Genomic DNA, 14,991 nt, shown 5'->3' with positions numbered 1-14,991 from the left:
CAGCAGTACTGAGGTTCTTTGCCTGGACCACTGTATTTGGTTTACGCTATGTTTCCTCTGTTCTTGTGTCAAAAATGATAACATTTTAGATTCTTTTCTCTAAAGAACATTAGCCCAGAATGCCTGGTCTTGGTTTACATTCTTGCTGGAATACTTCAGTTTGGCCTTTACATTTTCATAGAGAAGAGCAAAGGTTTTACTTTTGAACACCTCCCGTGAAAGTTAAAAGTTTTGCAGTGTCTTGCAGATTACAGGCACACATGTTGAGAGTAATAATCCTGCTGAGCAAACCATAAAGTCACATGTTAGGGTTTTTAGAGACTTCTTTCAGCATCTTGCGGTCTGGTTTCAGGTTGAACTTTCTTGGAACGCCAGCCATGGCCATGTTGTCAGTTGTTTTAGATGTCCCCCATTTGTACACCTTTGTCCATACGGTAGAATGGAGGATTTTTTTTTCTTTAAAACCTTTTTAAATCCCTTACCAGAATCACAAGTTGCCACAACCTTCTTTCTGAAGGCCTTCACTTCAGGGGAAACCTTCAAAACAGTAAGGATGTTCTCATCACGTGTACCATATGTGATACAACATTGTAAGTGGGAATACATCTCCTCCTGTTCTTATTGTTTATTTATCTTGCTTAAATGTCTCAATATTTTTTAACTGATATTAATATCTATTTATCCAAAGGTTAGCCAAACGCATACTTCTTCCACCACTCTTCACCGTTTAGTTTCTGTATCACTGTTTTCGTGAGTCCACTTTCCAACATCCTCCATTCGTGTGAGCTGGATGCATCTCTACCACTCCTAAGCATTAATCACACGTGAATATAAACATCGAGAGAAAAAAAAAGCAGACAGTATTGCAAAGGGTTGATGTAGCTGTGTTGCATAAGGTGAAATCTATTGCCTGCACCTCAGATAGAGAAAATGGTTTCCATCTATGTTGGCGCCGGTGGATAAGGACAGGTGACAGAGTGTTTTGTTGACAATGTTCTGTATCTGAGCTGAAAGTGGCTGTTTGAGCCTGGTCAAACAAGCCACGATGATAAGGAAAAGGCTGACGGATACAGATCATCCAGCAACAAATGGGCTTCATTGTCACTACAAATTACTTTTTTTTTCCCTTTCTTGTGTGCTTTGGCTTTTAAGTTCACCACTGCCCTTAAACAGAGATTAAACCTGAAAGCTGCTTTTACTGAGTAATGTTATTAAAGCACAGTTTTCCCAGTCATAATGACTATGTGGTATAGGAGTGTAAAAGGACGATGCTTTGGTGGCAGATGGAACGGGTCAGCCCTAGATGAATTATGTGTGGGCGTTATAAAGGGACCTTTTTAAAGGTCTATAAAGCACTCAAATGGGATAAAAACATAATAAAAATGGAAACATGTTAAAGAAGTATTTAAAAGCATCAATAATGAGTAGCAAGAAAAAATGTGGAACTGTAATTTTACTCTGAACAATATGTAAAATGTGAACATTTTACTCTGAACAATATACTCTCAATTCTCATAGATGATCTTAGTTAAGGCGATTCACATTCACGTGTAACCAATAGGGTTTAATTTGGGCTTCAATCTTACCTTACACTTTACAAACTGTTGAGGATTCTGGAGCCATGTGTCATGATTTGGGTTTTTGTTTTCAGACTTTTCATTCATTCCCCACTCTGCTCAGTCACCTCCCAGCCACCACTTAACATCATTATCAGATCCATCTGCCGCCACTATTTACCCTCAAGGTGCATTTTACAAAATTAAAGGTTAATAAAGCAACATAATTACTGTATATTGATAGTTTAGATTAATGACTCACAACCGACCGTTAAGCTAAACTTTCAGGGTCATTTTTGAAACTTATATTACCCTTATTTTTTCTTCACTTTACACAGTGAGCACAATGTGTTTGTCTTAATTAAATAATTCTGTACCTTTATCACAAAATATCATCTGCACGATATAACCTTATTTTGTAACAAAGTAGGTTACCCTGACAAATTTACATGGGCGTGTTTTATTTCACTCATTGGTCACATGAGTTGTCTTCAGAATCCTGAGTAACTATTGACTATTTAGCTTATATCTATAATCAGAAAAAATTGTTATAAAAAATGTAGTGTAAATTAAATTGACAGCAGAGAATATGGTTATAAAAAGTATTGTATACATGTGCATGAGGCCAGTGTGATATATGACAGAAAATATCAATGGAAAGTTAAGAGTAATGAGATTAACTACAGGCCCCGAGATCTGATGACAAGATTTCTGCTATTTACATATTAAAATTAACTGTCCATGTCATATTTTTACACAGAGAAATAGAAAATACAACTTAGTGTACATGCCTCACATTTAATGAACTTTATTAAAGCAATTATTAATAGTCAATAATCAGTTCATTTGATCTAAAATGTATTTAAATGAAGAGCTAACTTGTCTTCTGTATTTGCAATAAAAAAACAAAGCCAAAAGAAGCCATGAAGGACCATTATAGAAAATGAAATAACTCCATACATTTACATCAAATTATTTATTCCAATTTAAGTGCTACATTTTTAATGTTCTCTGTGCACCTGGTGACGGTGGCCATAGAAGATGGAGCAGGAAGGTACCCTCAGCTAGCTTAGAAACATTCGAAGACAGAGAAGGTCAAAATTTTTCATCCGAGCTGTAGGAAGCAAATGCACGGATATTGTTTGTTACCTAGAAGGTTAGACCAGGGCAATGCTCTACAGCGGGGGAGATGAGAGGAGAGGAGGCGCTGCTGTTGCATCGCCACATGTCTGATCAGGTGTCTGCTGCGTGCAGCGCGTTTACTTTGACAGAGGCACGTGGCAGGTCATGTGGGTGGTTCTTATCGGGCACATTTACAAAAAACACTTATAAAATAAGCTTTTAAGTCCAGAAACGTTACCTCCCCACATGCTATACACTGTAAAAGATCAAATGAAAAAGAAAGAAGAAAAACATTCTTTTTCCAAGAAGGCGCTTTTTTGTATAGAAGAAAAAGGGCAGGTGCTCCAGCCCCACCTAGGGTCTAGCTGTGCACGTCCCTGACCCACAATGATCCAGTTGATTGGTGAAAGGGTCCACTTTGATGCATCCAGTGTGTAATCCTATGGACATTAAAAGGGGAATCTGAGTAATGCTCTCTCTCTCTTGTCCTTAGTTGCTATGAGAAAACAATACATATTTTCTGTATGATAAGATATTATAGTTCTTTGCATATTCAATGCAGTTTTAAAATGAGGCATGGGTCATATCAGGGGAATTGCTTTAACTCTGTATTGTTATTAAATCAGCGTTCCTATTCTTGAGATTGGCAAGTCTTTTTCTACCTGCATTTTGACAGGATGAGCATTCAATGTGCAGCTCACAAATACATAGATACAAAAGCAGACGCAGATTTGATCTGGGTGTATTAATCCGACCACAGCAGCTGTTGAATCACTGCTGTGGCACATAATAACGGCAGAGGTAAGAGAGGGAGGAAATAAAGCAAATCCCAAACTGGATCAACAATAGGATTTACACTAATACCAGCAGCAGCTGATTGAATGATCTGTCAAGGGTTCTTGGGAAAGTGAACTGGAGAGACAGGGGAAATACAAGGGAGAGGGGAAAAAAAAACAGAAGATGAGGTCAGTGCTGCGCAATATCAGGAAGACCACATGGAGGGTAAAACTGAAGAAAGAGGGGCCAGAAGATGAGTAAAAACATTGTACAGGGTGTGAGGAGAGAAACAGTGTATGGAATAGAAATGCAGCGAGAACCAGGCAAAGTGGTGACCAGCCAGTCAGAATATCCAAGATTCCTATCTTTTTCTAATAAGTAATAAAGTTGGTTTTCTTCAACCTTGGTAAAATATATATCAGAGGGAGAACTGAGATGGAAGAAGCTATTTATAAAGAAACTGATTATCTGATAAATTTTGAGAATCAGTTGAGGAGGTTTGAAAGATCAGGATGTCCCCTCGGCACCGCCCCTTGGAGGTTTTTCAGGCATGTCTCACTGGGAGGAGACCCGGGGTAAGACCCAACACTTGCTGGAGGGACTCTATATCCCATCTGGACCACCTTGGGATCTCCCGGAATGAGCTGGAGGATGTCACTGGGGGGGAGGGATGTCTGGGCTTCCCTCCTTAACATGTTGCCCCATGTGACTCCTTCTCGGATAAGCGGAAGACGATGGATGGATATTGCTACAGAACATTCAAGCTTCAAGAGATTGAGATAAGAGGAAGCCCCAATGGAGAACAAGGATGCTCTGATTTATCCTTTTAAACTTTCAACCTCACCAGGTCAAACATTGTAGATGGAAAATAGCTACAGAATTTATGGTTGTTGCATTACTATGAAGCAGAACCAAGGGATACACTACAGAAAACGGAAACAGGACAAGAAAAAGAGACAAGTGACAAAACATTAGACTTGAGGAAAGTGTGAAGAAGATAGGAGGTTACATTCAGGGAAGGGAAGCAAATCCATGTTGGGCAGGAGGCAGAAAGAGATGAAAGCAAACAGGAAATAGACTGTTTGGAGATGTGAACAAGGAATGGGTCAGAGGTGAGAATAGATTAGCAAAAGAGAGGGAATGACACATACAGTGTGTATCTTTATGCTGACTAAGGGAAAATAAGCAAGAGACAGGGGGAAGGGTAGAGATGCAGTGGTTGGGGCAAAGGATGGTTTGAAATAAGAAGACATGTAAAGTGGCAGATGAAGCACACATGCAGAGACAGAGGACAGAGATGGATAGAGAAAGGCACACTGAGGGGACAGACAGACAAGAATGTTGACTATGCAAACGGAGCGCAACCGCTCATTAATCTGAGCCTTAAGGAGCAGGGCCTCAGCATCACCACACGGAGTGCAGATGAGAAATATGTTCCACTGTGAAAGTACGTCTATCTGTGTGTGTGGTAAATATGGAAACAGACAGCAGGAAGGTGAGAGATACCAGAATTAAAGTGTCACTGTAAGTGCCATAAATAGATTTTATGGGATCAGCACTCTCAGCCAGGCCCCAGGTTCTTTATGGAGGTTGTTAGGCAGCAGGGCGGGGCCAGTCAGCCTCCTCTGTCAGGCTCTGTCTGGCGCATCAGAAAGAGTCCGTGTCGTGAGCTCACAGAGAACATTGGAATGCTCTTGTCAGGCAACCCAGGAGCAAGAGGGGAGCATTTCAATATTGCTGACGTTTTTAAGTTGTCTTTTTTTTTTATCAAGAGTGAATATGCTGAGTATAGGCTTGTCTATGTATTTACTCCTAGACTTCCCACTGCCTTATACCGTCCACCTATGTCTATGTGCACATGAAAACCATCACCTAGAAAAGCTAATTAAGTGGAGGGAAAATGACACATCATCTTCAAATTGATCCAAAAAGAAAGATTGTAAAAGTGTGGTGTGCATTTGCACTCAACCTTCTTTACCATGACACCCTTAAATACAACCACTGTGATGACCTGGCTGCTTAAATCGGGCTGTGTCAAATTTAATAGTCAGCACAAGTGCAGCTTTTCTGTCCTGGCCTCAGAGGATTGCTGAGAGTGAACAAACAGCATCATGAAGACCAAACGCTGTAGGGGACATAGGTGGAAGAAAGTGCCCTGTCACATGAGACCATAATTGAATTTTAAGCCCTATCCATTATTCTGCTATGCTTAAAATGTTTTGATAAAAAAAAATGCTCTCAGGTGATGGCCTAGCACTTACAATGGACATTAAAGGGATTTATTTAAAGGGATTCATTATTATTATTTTTCAAGTGGGGTCATGTGATTTAGCTGTCAGTAGTCACTACTTTACCTCCACTGGACAGAAGTCAATGTGAACTGAAAGTGCAGAAACAAAAGAAAATTCTAATAACAGAGTGACAGTAACTAATCAGGTTCAGGCATTTTCAATAAAAGAGATACAAACTTTTCACACTGGCGGCATTAAATGAGGCATATAGAAAAACATTCATTCTTTTGTCATGATCAACTCTTTTTGAACTCTCTCATTATTTTAATCCATGCATAAGGTGTCATGATACCATAATTTCAAACTCGATACGGGTTCTAAGATACATTTTCAACACACAATACCATTGTTGATGCTGTGGAGGTTTGGTTTAAGCCATGGGGTTATTTAAAAAAGGACAGAAAATATAATTTGTAATAGAATGACAATAAGTTGTTGTTTTAGAAAAACTTAAATTTAAAAGTGTTAATTTCATCAAGACGGTGGGCATTATGACAGTTCTTGATGGAAGAATGTATGCTGGATAAAGCTTAACACAAAATTTTAAAACAGGCCCCTTAACAATGTCAACAGGTTTCTGGTCCATGCATATTTATGTAGAGGCAGACCCTGTTAAATTTCTGGTAGTTTTGCATCATAATATTTCTGAGGATCAATCAGAGCTGGAAGAGCAGGTTGCTATGCGCCCTGAACAGCGCCTGGTCAAATCTTGTCAGGTTTAATTTGGGTTTTCATAAAGCAAAACAATTTTTTTTTTTTTTTTACGTCTACATGGCCGAACAAGTATTGGTCATGCATTTTAATCTTTCTGCATGGAGTTTGTGTGTTCTTCCAGGGCACACAGGTAGTTCTCTCGAGTATCTCCAACTTCCTCCCGCATTATAAAAACATGCATGCCAAATGAATTGCCCTCTTTAAACTGCCCTTATAAAAGGTAGCGTGTATTGTGCACAGTTGTTTGATCTAAAGTTACTTCGAAAGCATCACAGGATGAGCTTAAAGTAAAATAAATACCAGAGAAAATATTGCACAATTTTTAATAATACTGAATACTGAGGTAAAAAAAAAGACACAATATTCAAGTTAAACTGTGGAAAACAGAAGAAAAAACACCAGCCTATTTGCAGAACAATATGAGATCATCTGCAATATGCATGACAACGCAGCAGCATCTCAAAATAGCTAAAGTCCAACCATTAGCATGTTTGTAAAAAGTATTGAGTCAATTGCAAGCAGCTGAGATTCTAAAGTCTAACAGCAGCTGGGAGGAAGGACCTGCCAAAGCTCTCCTTTGTCAACTAGTAATCATTCTGCTAACATCTGCATGCAGCAGCATTACTCAAGTTATTTTTTTGGAAAAAAACTTAAAAAATTTTTTATTTTTTTTTTTTGCCTTCTGCTGGCTCTGGCTGGTTTGCTGAACATGATTCTGACACACACCATGCAGCACTGCTCAGTGGCACGTCTGCCGTCAGTGATCCTCTCGGTGAGCATGTGCATGCACACGGTGCTTTTAAAGACGGCTCAGAAAAACATGTTACTGCATGTTAATAACAAATCAAACCCTTGCAACGACTGACAAGTGTGGGGGACCGAGGACACAGATATGGGAAGTGTGGGGGACATTACACAACGGGTGTAACGGACATGGGGGTATCCCACGCATACCCCATGCCTGTTAAACTCACACAATGGGGTAACGGAGTGTGTGTTAACTCTGGACGATGAAAATGTCTCAGTTTACATCAATTTTACTTAAAATAAGTATCTTCAAAGAAATTTTTTTTTTGGCCTGCACCGGTTAGTATGACACATCGATGCAACACCAGTGTAGGTTCCAATTGAGACAATTGTCTAGCTTGTTGCTGTTTTCTCAACTAAACAGCATTCATTATACGTGCTAAATTACGTATGCTGAAACTGCTTTTGTATCAGTCCTAATCAGCTGAGAATGGTTACCCACCAGTATAACTTTAAGTGGGCCAAAAACTGATTTATTTTATTATTTTTTTCCTCACTGAGCCTATTGAGCTTTGGATTTTTATTTGAGTGTTTTTCAATATTGGGAAACTGAAGAAAATCATTAAAACACTAGAATTTAGGACAAGCAGAAACAATGCATGTGGAGTGATCCAAACTGAAGGGGAAGCTCTGTCATTCCTGCTGAATAAATCATTAAGTTGAAAAACAGTGGATTGTGTTTTCTCTGTCCTCTATCTGTTGCTTTCTCTAGCCAATATTTTGCATACCGTAGCTAGAACAGATATCCTGTCATCCGTTCCAGAAGTACTCTTTTCTGTCTTTTTCACTTTTTTAATGCCTGGGCGTTGTTTTGAAACACCTGTGTGATGATGAATCTCGCAGTCTGAGGCCCATGATCATGAATTTTAACCGGTTGGGTCATTATGACTCATGAAGTACACGCTGAATCCAAACTAAACAATGGTCTCATGCGAATGAAATTTATGATTAGCTAATATCTTTTCATGAGACGTTTGAGTCTGAGATGTTTTATATGCATGGAAATTACTCCATATGGGGCTCAAGTCTGATTAGCAATTAGCCCTCCTCCACTGTGAGGACTTCCATCTTCTTGTCTTTTTGCAAATTTTGTTCATTATGACTTCCGTCAACTGCAAATAAAGCACTGATTACTTATAGCCTCTTTACAGATCCCCAGTTCACGAAATCTAAATTTTGCCTTGAATGAGAGGCGTGATTATGTTCATTTTAAACAATTAAAGCACTATTAAAAATATTACCATCCTTCGCATTAGCCCTCCATCCATCCATCCATCCATCCATCCATCCATCCATCCATCCATCCATCTATCACATCCAGAAAAGAAACCTACACATTCCTCTCTCCATCTGATTTTGGAAGATACCGAGGTGCTCCAAGTCTAAAAAGGGATCTAAAGTCCCTGCAGAGGGTTTATATGGGGGTTGTATATCCTAGTATATGCATATGGGTCTATTTGCACCTTCAGAACTGGCTATTATTGAATAAACTGTATTATGCTAAATAAAAAAATTTACAACACCATGAAGGAGTCCTTTGGACACAAGAATTTAGACTTAAATAAGCTTGACACAATTTGGCAAAAACAAAGTATGGCCATAACACCCTCCCTAGCCTCCCTGGGCTAAACTGTATTCAGTCTGAGGGTTTAAGAACTCATTGTGACTCTTTCAAGGACGGCAGAATAAGCCTCACTCTCCCCCAGCAGACACTGGCACAATACATCACACACATCTCCTTTAAAAATGAGGTTCCCACTCAGAGACGCTCGCGCACACACACACACACACCGTTCTCGTACACTCGTCCTTCCCTGTGTCACTCCTCTTTCTTTCATCCTTCTTATCACAGTCCTCGCTTTAAAACAGGCCCGCCAACATCGGGCAGCAAGTAGATGGAGAGAGATGATGGGAAGGCTTGTTAGCACGTCAGATGTGTCTATGAACATGCAGCGGGTTGTGCACATATGGTGGCTCCAAATGTACATAATGATAGCAGGAGCAGTGGTGTTCTGCTAGAGGGAGATAATGCAAATAGAGATGTGCCATCTGGAAAGCAAAACAAAACAAACAAACAAGCAAAAAAAACAAAAAAAAAACCCTGAAAGAGCCAAAGGGACAAAGCGACAGTGGCTGCATTTGCATACTTGATATGTGCTGAAATTGCTGAGATGACTGGGGATGTTTAAGTTTTTTTTTTACCCATGTGTATAATACACCCCAATTTCAACTTTTACTCAAGGTCAAAGGATTTCCTCTCACTGGACTCCCCTGTGAGCTAACATCTTATCTCCAGATAATAGGTTAGTCCGGCAACACACAATGACATGTTCACTTAGTCCCACAAACATATTCAGAAACATATCCAGATAATTTTATAAAATGTATTTTGATTGATATGTACCACTGGAACCCCCGGACATAAACTTGTAAGTACACTGCTGTCAACGAGCTAACAACGACACGGACGGTGTAGTAGAGAGTGCAACTGAGACCAATGGGAATGCCTCGAAGACAGCGACATACTGTCCCTGTCATACCGGTAAACTGTCAACCAAAATGTCTTAACTGTCACTGCAGCAGAGAGGACTGATAGTGACTATGGAAGGCCAAAAGTGCCACAGTTCGATAGATTAATAAAACCTAAAAGGATTTTTTTTTAATGTATCTGTACTTTTCAGTGACTGAAAAAATAAAATAAATAAACTGATCATCATATACACATATGACATTAGTATTTTTTTTTACAATATATTTATTTTATTTATAAAAATACACCTAAGCTATTATTTATGGTAAAGTGAATAATGAATGTAGTTTATCTGCCAGTCTTACCCGTCAGAATCTGTGGGCTGAGGTGATGCAGCAACAATCAAATTCGATCAACCAATCAGATGTTTAAACTTTATTTAGCAAACCACACTGATAGGCAAAATTAATTCATGGTGCACTAGGAACCATTAAACAATAGTTACTGAAATAAGAAAATAGTTACTGAAATAAGAAAGGTTTTTACTTAGGAATCAGTTTACATTTTAATTAATTTATCATCTATACATTTAATCACATATTAGATATTTAACTCTTTTTTTTCCCAAATGGAATTATATTAAGAAGATTTATATTTTAATAGATTGTAGCAATTTTGACACACCATAGAATATTTGGCCAACAGCTTTTGTTGGTTAGGTTATATAGTGATAAAAATTGTGCTTCTTTATACATCGAAGGTCTATTGAATATGTTTAAATTGTAAACGTCATACTGCCTTATTTTGCATCATTTTGTAAATGACATTTGTTATTATATGTTGAAAATGACTAAAGTAGAAAAAAAATCTGAAGGCCCGGACAGGTTTTACATTATTTACTTTGTTTTGAACAAGAACAGATGGTAAAACTGCTCCTAGAGATGAATCTAAAGTCAGCTGGGGACAGGATCTGGCAGAGTACCAGTTTGATTAGCCCTCATGGGGGAACAGCAAGTCAGAAACTGAAATAAGGCCTACATTTTTTTCCCACTTTTTCAGTGAATGCACTGTGCCAAGGCTCTCTCTGAGGATCCTTTTTGGTGTGAACGCTGTTACAGAGTGAAGGTTATAAGCCGTTTTCACTATGAGTGAAGCATCTGAAAATGAAGTGAGAGGAAGCACAGCAATGTAAGCAGTTATTCAAAAGGAAGCATTTTTTCATGTCAAGTTGTGATATGTTGTGTGGTTCATTCAGGCACCGAATGGGAGCAAGAGCTTTTGCAAAGGTGTTCGGTTTTATACTTCTGAGCTCCTGACTAGGACTGCCAACCATCCTCTAAAAAAGAGAATTGCCTAGCCTTTGACACATAAGAGAGTCATTCTACATTAAACACTCTTTTTAAATGCTTAAGATTCAGAGCAAATGAATTTCTAGATGATCATTTAATGGATAAACCATTGCTCAAAGGAGCTGTTCTTGCTCTCCCTCAAGCTAGCTTTTTACATTTCCCATAAACCTAATGGCCAATCAACATAAACCACCGACTGTGTGATGGATTCAATCATTGGTGGCAAGTCAGAGTTTGCAAATTATGACCAATCAGGAGGGTTGTCCGTAGGTCTCGCTGGAATATGTCTTAAAACAGTGAGATATTTGGAGAAAAAAGTGATAAAGGTGTAAGTTGGAATGTATAGAAAGTGCACAGGCACACAGAATTGTGTTCACTCACTGAGGTACTAGTGAGCATTACACACAGGGTTTTTCAGTCATCATTTGGGTGGACGCTTCTTTATGTTCCTCTCACGTACACGCACATACACAAACCCTTGCACATGTGACGCAAGTATTACATCATGTCCGTTTGCTAACAACTAGTGTTTAGCTCAGGCTGATTACATAGCAGGATTATGTGGAGATATTTAGCAGGGGTCAGTCAGAATTAATATGTTAGCTGGTAAAAAATATGCTTGGCCAGTTCATTTTTACATCTACCAACTTGGCCGGTAAATCAGGAAGTTAATATCGGACATTGATTACACATATTAGGGATGATACTTGATAAAAAATAATCTAAATAGATTCTTTTTGATTAATTTACCCCCATCCATAGCTTCTTTATCAAATGTCAATATCTGACATTATAAGCAACGTTTTTCAATTCAAATATATTTTGGTTAATGAGTCAATTAATCTGTAATAGACACATATAATGTGTATTTTGATAATTTAGCATAAACTAGAGTGTGGATTGTGGACCACTCAACCATACAGATCCAGATGCAGTTAAAATTAAAATGTAATTGTTATACCAATTTTATACCAGTCGTTTTATACTTCACACTCTTGTAAATTCTGCAACTATGTTGGGGTAAAAAGTTAGACACCCTTGCAGCATTATCATTCTTTTATCTTTTGAGTTGACCAAATTCATTTTGTTCTTTAAAGACAGAGTCAAACCTGAAATGAGGGTTCACTGCACATTACCAAGCTTTGTGTTTAGAAAACGGATATGTCTGTGTGTGTATTCCGTGTGGGAGTGAGGGCATGTATCATTTGCACACTTCTATTCTGGGCTTTTAGGCACTCCTTATTGAAAACAGCAGCAAAAGTGTCAGTATGGATAACTATAATTACAAGAAATGTTCCATTCAAGATATTCCATTTGAAGAACTGCTTGAAGGCAACACAAAGAAACAAAGACTGCTTTAAAATTGTATTCCCTGGGAGTCTTATCTTGCATTCTTCACACAGTACCTCCAATCGTCAATATAACTCCTAAACCTAAGTGTGTCCTATTATTTATATGTATATACATATATACACACACACACACACACATACATATATATATATATATATATATATATATTTGTGACGTTATTTGTAACGCACTTTACATTTGACATCAAACCTCAAAGTGTTACAGTGGCAAACAGATAAAAACAATAACATAAAAATGAAACATAAAAACAACAAATAGACAGAATATATCTGTCTAAAAAAGTAAGTTTTAAGGTCCTTTTAAAAAACATCCACCGTCTGCAGGACTCTTCGTTGGTCCGTGAGAGCATTCCTAGATGGGGAGCTGGGGTGTGAGCAGTTCAGTGAGGTAAGAGGGGGTAATGTGTAGACAGTGATGGGTGTGCAGGAGAATCTTGTATTCGGTACAGACGTGGACGGGGACCCAGTGCAGTGTGGGGAGGATGCAGTGTGTGCCCCTCCCTCTACCTCAAAGAGGTGCAGTTTGGAAATATTGTGGAGGTGAAAGAAGGAAGTTTTGCAGATGGAGATGACATGGTTGTTAAAAAGAGAGGCGAGGGTCAAACCTAACCCTAGGTTAGTAATAGAGGGGAATGGTGTGGCCGAAAAATGAAACAGAGGTGATAGGGGAAGAGTGTAATTAGTTAGAGGCTTTGGTTTGAATGGCTTCTGTTTTTGAGCCATTAAGCTGTAGGACGTTTTGACGTCCTTGTGTTAATCTCCTCCAGGCAGGAGCTGAAACAGGTCAGGCTGGCAGAGGGAGGACTGGAGGGAGTGACCTGGAGGTAGCTAGTTCAGTGTCGTCAGCATAGCAATGGAAAATAATTCCATGCTTGCTGATGACACGGCCGAAGCCAAGCATGTAGATGGTGAAAAGGGTAGGACCGAGTACGGAGCCCTGAGAGACTCTGCAGGAGACAGTGGAGAGGACTGGATTTTGCCTCCCCCTGGCCACGCACTCGGTCCATTCTGTGAAACCAGTGAAGGGCAGTGCCAGAGAGACTGATATGGTGTTGGAGACGGTGCTGGAGAATGTGGTGATCTACTGTGTCAAACGCAGCAGGGCGGTCAAGAAGGATGAGGAGGGATGTGGAACCAGAATCCGATGCCATCAGCAGGTCAAGAACTGTTTAAGCAGTGTGAGACTTTAGAAAACCACATTTAAAATTTTCCTATAGACTGTTGGATTTATATTATTACAGGTATGTTTTTAAGATAGTTTGAAACCACCTCTAACTTGATGCTCTCTTAGTTTAACAGATCTGACGTCAGTGGTAGACCACGTACAAACCATAATTTGCTGTTGTCCTGGCAATTAGTACATTTACGATTGTTGCACAAAACGTTTTTAAAAGTTGCAGGATGAGGACTGGAGTACAGTACACAAATGTATTTGGTACGTACAGAACAGATAATAAAATCCTGGATTGTAGCAGTTGTTTACAGCAGTATTTTATTTACAAATAGAATATTGTTTAATGCCAACACAAACAGCAGGGCTCCCAAAATTTGGTAACATTACACACACACACAGTGTTTTTCCTAGATTCAGTTATGTATTTTCAAATACCAAACTGTGAAATTTTATTGTGCATATTTTTCCACCAAATCATTAAACGCAGTGCTGAAACGGACTTATGAGTCAGGATAATACAAAGCTGCTACACAGACTTATAAAATACATCAGGATATATGTGGATCTTTGAAATACTCCAGAAATTTCATTGGGTTTATCCAGGATTAAATACAGAAAATGTTCAATTACAATTTGTATAATCAGCAATACCTTCATTTCACAAAATAAAAATTGTAATTTCAAAGCTTTGTTTAGACATCCTAACTAAACCCACTTCAAGAACCTCGGTCCAAGTTTAAAACCAAGCAACCAAAAGGTTCAAGAGCCTAAAAACAGCAGTGACATTATGCTTTTGAATAAATTAGTTTTCTCTGTTAGTAAATTAACAACTGAACTGATTATTGATCAGGGCAGCATCAGGACAGAATCAGCACCTACATATAAATCAATGTTAAAAGCACTTTGTTTTTCAAAAATTTCCGATTTTAATCCAGACTGTTTAGGATCATTGCACGAGACATATTATTTTAAATGCAATCACGTACAACAAACGTAACTGGTTTTAAATTTGAGTCAGATTTTATGGGACTAACAAATAAAATAAAGGCTGCTTTACTATCCATGTTGTAGAGAATTCAGCAGTGTAAAAATCAGCCAGAGGGCGTTTGATTTGCATTTGGTCTGCATCCTGTTGAAAAAGCATGCATTCTCCATGTAGTTCAAGCAGGCTTAGAAATTGGAAGCTGTAATGACGATTGAATAACAAAATTTCATCTGTGTACACATTCTTTGGTAAATAAAAAAAAACTAAAGAATTGAAAGTATAAGTGATGCATGTGAGAGCTAACCCACCATATCTCTCTTCAGTGGCCCTTATTGCATGTAGCGATAAGCTTATAAGACAGTTCACACAACCA

At 38.6% G+C, this 14,991-nt stretch overlaps 1 protein-coding gene across 1 annotated transcript in view; it reads right to left on the bottom strand.

The window, feature by feature from the left end:
- The window catches only part of rem2 (RAS (RAD and GEM)-like GTP binding 2), a 62,391-nt gene that overhangs the window by 2,533 nt on the left and 44,867 nt on the right, over window positions 1-14,991 (bottom strand). The gene's annotated exons all lie outside the window — the stretch shown is intronic.

This window comes from Fundulus heteroclitus, chromosome 6 (genome assembly GCF_011125445.2).
Source record: "Fundulus heteroclitus isolate FHET01 chromosome 6, MU-UCD_Fhet_4.1, whole genome shotgun sequence".
Taxonomy (NCBI): Eukaryota; Metazoa; Chordata; class Actinopteri; order Cyprinodontiformes; family Fundulidae; genus Fundulus; species Fundulus heteroclitus.
Note: the sequence above shows the minus strand (reverse complement) of the source record. Positions and strands in the feature narration are given on the sequence as shown.